The 6,326-nt window shown below is 46.7% G+C and overlaps 1 pseudogene; it reads right to left on the bottom strand.

Annotated features, from left to right (window-relative positions):
- Window positions 1–229: 229 nt before the first annotated feature.
- Window positions 230–1,202, bottom strand: LOC101405587 (eukaryotic translation initiation factor 1 pseudogene; annotated as a pseudogene).
- Between the last annotated feature and the right edge of the window lie 5,124 nt (window positions 1,203–6,326).

Raw genomic sequence — 6,326 nt, 5'->3', positions numbered from 1 at the left:
AGGGAAAAAAAAAAACAAAAACCAGTTTGTTACTTCACATGGCATTGGGCAGCTGTTGCTAGTAAGTTGCAAGTTCTATAGCTGGTTACATGACTGATACGTCAGTTTGAAATTTGTTCCCTTGTCAGAAGTTTAACTCTGGTAGATGCTGGCCTCACACTCTGGTGTTTGGACATCGATTAGCTAGAATATGTCTGGTCAAAAAGACCTTCGCGGCAAGCCAGGTGGCCTATCACCTCACTAGAGGGAAGGTGGCCACTCTAAGCTCTGCCCACCTGGTCAGGCTGGAGACACCAGGGGACCACTCTTTGACCACCAAAGGCTCCGGCCTAGTGGTACAGCTGCCGTTGCTGCCTTACCCCATCCTCTCCTCAGCTTCACCGAGGGCTGTCCAGGTGGTGACATTCTCTTAGGGCAGGGAACTCTGTAGAGGGAGAGCCGAGGAGCTTCTGGCCAGACATAGCCATCTGTGATCTTGGGGCTCTGGGCTTGGCTGAAACATCACATTATTGCTTTGTTTCAGGCTGGACACTGTCAGGCGCCTACTGCTTGACCTCTGTTTAAATGAGGGACTTCAAGACTAGACAGCATGGCTCTTTTCAGTTTATTGCATGAAGGAGTTACACTAGTCCAACTTAAAAGCAGACCCCAAATGGTTACATTATACAAGCTGTGAGGTTTTTGAACTTGTGACAAGGGACAGAAAGGAAATTCTACTCATTGCAAGGAAATCCTCACTTAAGCTTCAATGAGCCGAAAGCACTTAAAACCCATGAACCTTTAGCTGGTCGTCCTTAGCCAGTCCAATCTCTACCAGGAACCGGCATATGTTCTTGCGCTGGTTGAATTACCTGTAGTTGTTCTTACCCTGTAGTTGAATTACTTCTCCATATTCTGGATGCTCAATTACAGTACCATTGCAGGCAAATTTCTTCTTAAACGCCTTCACTAGTTTCTTTTTATCGTAATCATCAGCGATCCCTTGGACAGTAGTAAGAGTCTTCCTGCCGTTTCTCTGTTGAATTCTTATATGGATATAATCCTCAGTGCCAGCAGAAAGCAGATCATCACCCTTACTTGCATCAGCAAAGGGGTCGAAAGAGTTGAGGTTCTGGATAGCGGACATACGATACGATTCCTTTTCCTCGGTGGAAATGGCCTGCGGAAGGCGGCGGCGGGAGAAGGCAGGCGGGGGGGACGGAGAGTCGGGAAGCGAGGGGGCTCAAGGGGGAGGCTGCTGAGTCCTCGGCGGCGGCTCAGTGACTGGGGCCTTAAGTAATTTTAAATGCATTTTAATTTCAAGAAGCTATGTTCTCCATTGGCAACCAATGTTGTCGAAGTTGAATAGATTCTGACAGCTACAAAAGGACTCGGCAAAGCATCCAGTGAATTACTGATACAAGTGTACTGCTAAACATCAAAAGGAGAGTTTAGAAAACAGTGTAAGGTTTTAGTTCCTCACAGACCAATGCACAGCGGTCAATTTCAATTGTAAATTTTCATATAGTTACAGATGTTCAAGTTCATCATAATTCTTCAAATTACATATGTCGTTTAGAAGAGTGAAAGACCATGATAGTTTCCAACATTACAAACCTTTCTTCTAAAAATAGTATTGTTGTATCCAATATTTTTAAAAAGAAATTGATTTTGAAATTGTATATGGGTCATAAATGGCGGATTGTGGCATTCACAGTTAAAATATGTTCTTTATTTTCTCGTATTTCCTTCTTTAGAGAAGTTGGCATCAATGATGTCCAACTTGTTTAGCATCAGGAATATTTTTTCTTGGGGCCGGCCCAGTGGCGTAGCTGTTAAGTTCCCGTGCTCCGCTGCGGCGGCCCGGGGTTCGCGGGTTGGGATCCCGGGCGCTGACAGACGCACCGCTTGTCAGGCCCTGCTGTGGCGGCGTCCCATATAAAGTAGAGGAGGATGGGCACAGATGTTAGCCCAGGGCCAGTCTTCCTCAGCAAAAACAGGAGGATTGGCAACAGATGTTAGCTCAGGGCCAATATTCCTCACGCACAGTAAAAGAATATATTTTTCTTAAACATAGTCATTTAATTTTTCTTCAAAGAACGTTTTACTTCCTTTGATGCTTTCAAAGCATTTTATACTGACTTTCATTCCTGCATCCGTTTATTTATATTACTAATTTTATATAAAACATCATGTCAAATTGATACTAAGGAAATTAATCTAAAAGTGGATATTTTTGAGAGTATACCTGAGGCTTGCATTCTGCAGTCTATATTTTCATAAACTAGGTCTTTAGATTATAAAATTTATTCCTTCTTCAAAAGTAGAAACGGAACAGTTTGTATCAACCTGGTGAGAACAAGACATTTCCGTTTCCCAGAAAATCGTCATGATAAACATATATGTGGTCCATCTTTAGAGCGAAAAAATTCATAATAAAAATATTTTCTAATTTTCAAAACAATGAAGTTGCTTGCAAATGTCCAAATGAGACAGGACAACCTTGTGCAGTGCACAACCTGTACAGCCACACACGGGAGCCCTGTGGACAATGTGTCTTCTTAGCATTTGAGGCCCCTCCTCCCATAATCTGGCCCCAACCTACCTTTGCAGCCTCCTACTTCACATGCCTCCACTCCAGCCAAATAACCATTCCCTATACCAGGCCTTTGTTTGTGCTGTTCCCTCTTCAGATGCCATCCCTGCCCTGCCCCTGCCTAGTGACATCCTACGCAGTGGAGAGCTCCCTCTCCAAACCTCCAGAGCACTGTTTGCAAGTCATTTGGGCCTGACTCCTGACCAGACTGCGAACTCTCCAAGAGAGGAATAGATCTGCTCCATCCCGGGTTCCTGGGAGCCAAGCCCAGCCTACAACGGGCTTGGAAAAGTGGGCTGACCTGAAAAAGGCCTGGGATCCAGGAACCCCTCTGAGGACTGTGGCCTCTCTTGGTGGTGGCACTGGCTGCTGTTTCACTTAGCAGTGTTGGAGGATGGAGCTGATTCTCTGAGGAGCCATCCTGGGCAGAGAGAGCCCCTGCCTTGGGGGAGCAGAGAGGCAGGTAACTATGAGGAGTAACCTTTCTGAATAAGCCTCCCTTCCTGCTGGGCTCTCCTGTAGACCCTGGGGCCTTTGCTAAGTGCCCCAGCAATTTAGCATTTATTGAGCACCTGCTGTGTGCTAGGCTGAGATAAACCAGTCACAGACTCTGCCCCAAGGAATTCACAACCTGGTGAGGAAGACGCATGTGGATCAGTGTTTGTGTTAAGTGCTTATCAGAGAGAAGGGCTAGGTTTGATGCAGGCACAAATCAGGCAGCGCTGGAGAAGTGATGATGAAGCCGAAACGAAGGCTGAGGAGGCGTTTCCCAGGGGAGAAAGTCTAGGGATGGAATTCTAGGCAGAAGAAACAGCAAGTACAAAGGCATGAAGGTGTGAAGCAGTCTGGCTTTTCTGGGAAACCATGGGTCATTTGGTGTGCCTGGGGCATTCCGATATGAGAGGGCAACAGAGCCTAGAGACTGGTCCAAGCCAGATGGTGCTGCCTGAGAGGTTAGATCTTATCCTGAAAGCCACAGGGACCCTTTGAAAGGCTGTAGGCAGCAGAGTGACATGGCCAGATTGGAGTTTTAGGGAGGTCATCCTGGCATGATCCACAGGCCCTGGAGGCTGAGCCTCGCATCATGACTCCAGGGTTCAAAAAAGGCAAATGAAGGGTGCATAGGTCACCTGGGGGTCTCATTAAAACAGCTTCTGATTCAGCAGGTCTGGAGTGGGGCCTGCGATTTTGCACGTCCCAAAAAGCTCCGAGGTGATGCTGCTGGTCCACGGACCGCACTTTGAGGAGAAAGGAAATGAAAAACTATTTGCTGGCCCAGTCACTAATGAGTGCTGGGAATTTATAGACCACCTTCTGTATTCTCAGGTTTTCACTTGCACAGGGTTGAAACCATTTTCATTGGGCGCTGTGTATCCCACCCCTCCTCCACATACACAGAGGAATCGGAAGGTACCTATTCTTAAATGGAAGCAAGGGGTCATTGGTAAATGGATGCTGGGTCACAAGGTCATGTGTCTCAGGCTGATATACAGGCAGCTCCGGGTCCTGCAGTAAGCACTGAAGGGTCACGTTCATCACAGGATGTGTCCAGCCTACACTTCCAGAGTGCTGTGCTCAGCACTGTGAGAGGGACAAAGGTGAACCATAATGCATCAGGAGTGAGAAGACAGGATGGAGAAAGGACCCAATGGCTGAGAGATCTGGGGCAGTCAACCTGGAGAAGAATGGGCTCAATGCACATGGTCACCTCCATGTCTCTGAGGGGCTATCACAGAACAAAGGGAGCAGACATGATCTATGGTCCCCAGGGGCTGAGCTAAGACAAATCAATGGATTGGACCCATAGCAGGAGAGACCTCACATCATTGTATAAAACAAATTCCAAATAGAGCTGCCCGGATAAGAGATGAGCTACCTTGAATGGCAGTGAGCTCCTCATCACTGGAGATGTGCAAGACGGTTTGAAATAGTAGAAGATTGAATGGGATGACCCCTGAGTCCTGAGATTCTCTCATCCACTCATCCAGTTCAAGAGACCCTAATCATTGCAGTGAGCCCAGAAACCCTGTTGCTGTCTTCAGTAGCACTCCAGAGCCAACCTAATCATTAATCCCCTGTGCAAATACTCCAGTGCTAATCATATTTTCACATTGTCTGTTCATGTCCTACCTCCTTCTCCTGGCTGCACCATGCTTCAGAGAAATCCCCTACCCTGAGCTGGGAGTCAGGAATCCTGGGCCTCTCTCACTATTCTGCTCTGTAACCTTGGGAACATTGTCTTCTCTTTTTAGACTTCCATCCTAACATTAAACTTTGCTCCCTGACCCATTGCCAAATATGACAAGTGGAAGTCCACTCAGGATGAGGACCATCTCAGGTTCACTGGTGAGCCCCAGGGCCTAAAACATCACAGGTGCTCAATAAATAGTTGATGAATTGAATTGTGCTCAGCACAGTGACTGAGACTGTCAAATTGAATTGAGTTGAATTGAATCGAACCGAACTGAACTGAATTCACAACTGTCTATGGCACAGAGCAGCAGAATGCTAGTGCTAGATGAAATTTGTAGGCTGTTGAGTCCCAGCCTCTCACCACTCAGCCTTCCTTCCCTACCCTACCCCCATTGTCTACTGAAGGACAAAGGGGCTGACGAGGTCTGTTTTCACTTCTCACAGAAAACACTGTCTCTGAATCAGCTCACCTGTGCTAAAAGGTTCTAACTTTTTGCTTTCAAACCAGACCTCTCTGCTAAGTTCCAGGCCTATCTGGCCTCTGCCCACCAATATTCCTATGATGATTACACACACACCACAAAATCAACATGTCTCACTTCCCCCAAACCTGTCCCTCCACCGAGTTCCCATCTCAATCCCCTAGTCCCTTACTCAAGAAACCTGGGGTCATCCTGGACTTTCCTGACTATTTTAAAAACTCAGCTGACTCCTGAGGGTGGAAAGTAATGAATGATTCCTGAGTTTATTATTTTTACATCAGTAATAAACTCAATTTTGCAAGCTTAGAATAATAATTTGAAAAAGATGTAGTGCAGAATTGATCTGAAAGTACACATTTCAGCAAAGCACATAAATATTTGCTGAAATAGCCAGATTATAAATTCCATACTCATCACAGTTTTTTTCCAGAAGCAATATCCCCTCCCCCCAGGTTGGCCTTGCTAGCAGCCAACCTGATCACACTTTCTTGCCCGGGATGGGTCGAATCTACTTGAAGGGCTGCTGAGGGGCTCTTGAGGGTCTGAGGGTTAGGAGGCCTGGGTCCTTCTTTCCCCATCTGTGTAATGGGGCCAGGGAGTTGCATTAGAGCATCAGAATGCAGATCCCTGGGCCTCACTGATTCCATAGAAGGGGTCCTGGAATATGCATTTTCGGCAGGCTTCCCAAGTGACCCGATTCAGTTGGTATGCCAGCACCATTTTGAAAATTACCTGCTAGACTATCTCAAGGGGTCCTTCTGCGACTGACATCTATGAATCTGTGACAGACGTCCCCTCCTGTCCAACGTTCAGAACAGGAGCTGGCTCTTATGTGTGACTGGAACCACTACAAACCACATCTATGTTACACCCCAACATACCTTCCTCCTGAGGATGGGGCCAGCCATACTCAGAACCAGACTAAGGAATGGACCAGCAGGACTGCTGTCTGGGTGGTAATTTATAAGGGGCACTAGAATATTTCAGGAAATATATCAAAATGTATTTCCCAGAGCACTCCTCAAAGACAGAACCACACATGACTGGAAAGGATCCCCTGACCTCCTGCTTGGTCT

This window comes from Ceratotherium simum, chromosome 29 (assembly GCF_057802395.1).
Source record: "Ceratotherium simum simum isolate JZ-2026a chromosome 29, ASM5780239v1, whole genome shotgun sequence".
In the NCBI taxonomy this organism is placed as follows: domain Eukaryota; kingdom Metazoa; phylum Chordata; class Mammalia; order Perissodactyla; family Rhinocerotidae; genus Ceratotherium; species Ceratotherium simum.
This window is presented reverse-complemented; position numbering and strand designations above follow the sequence as displayed.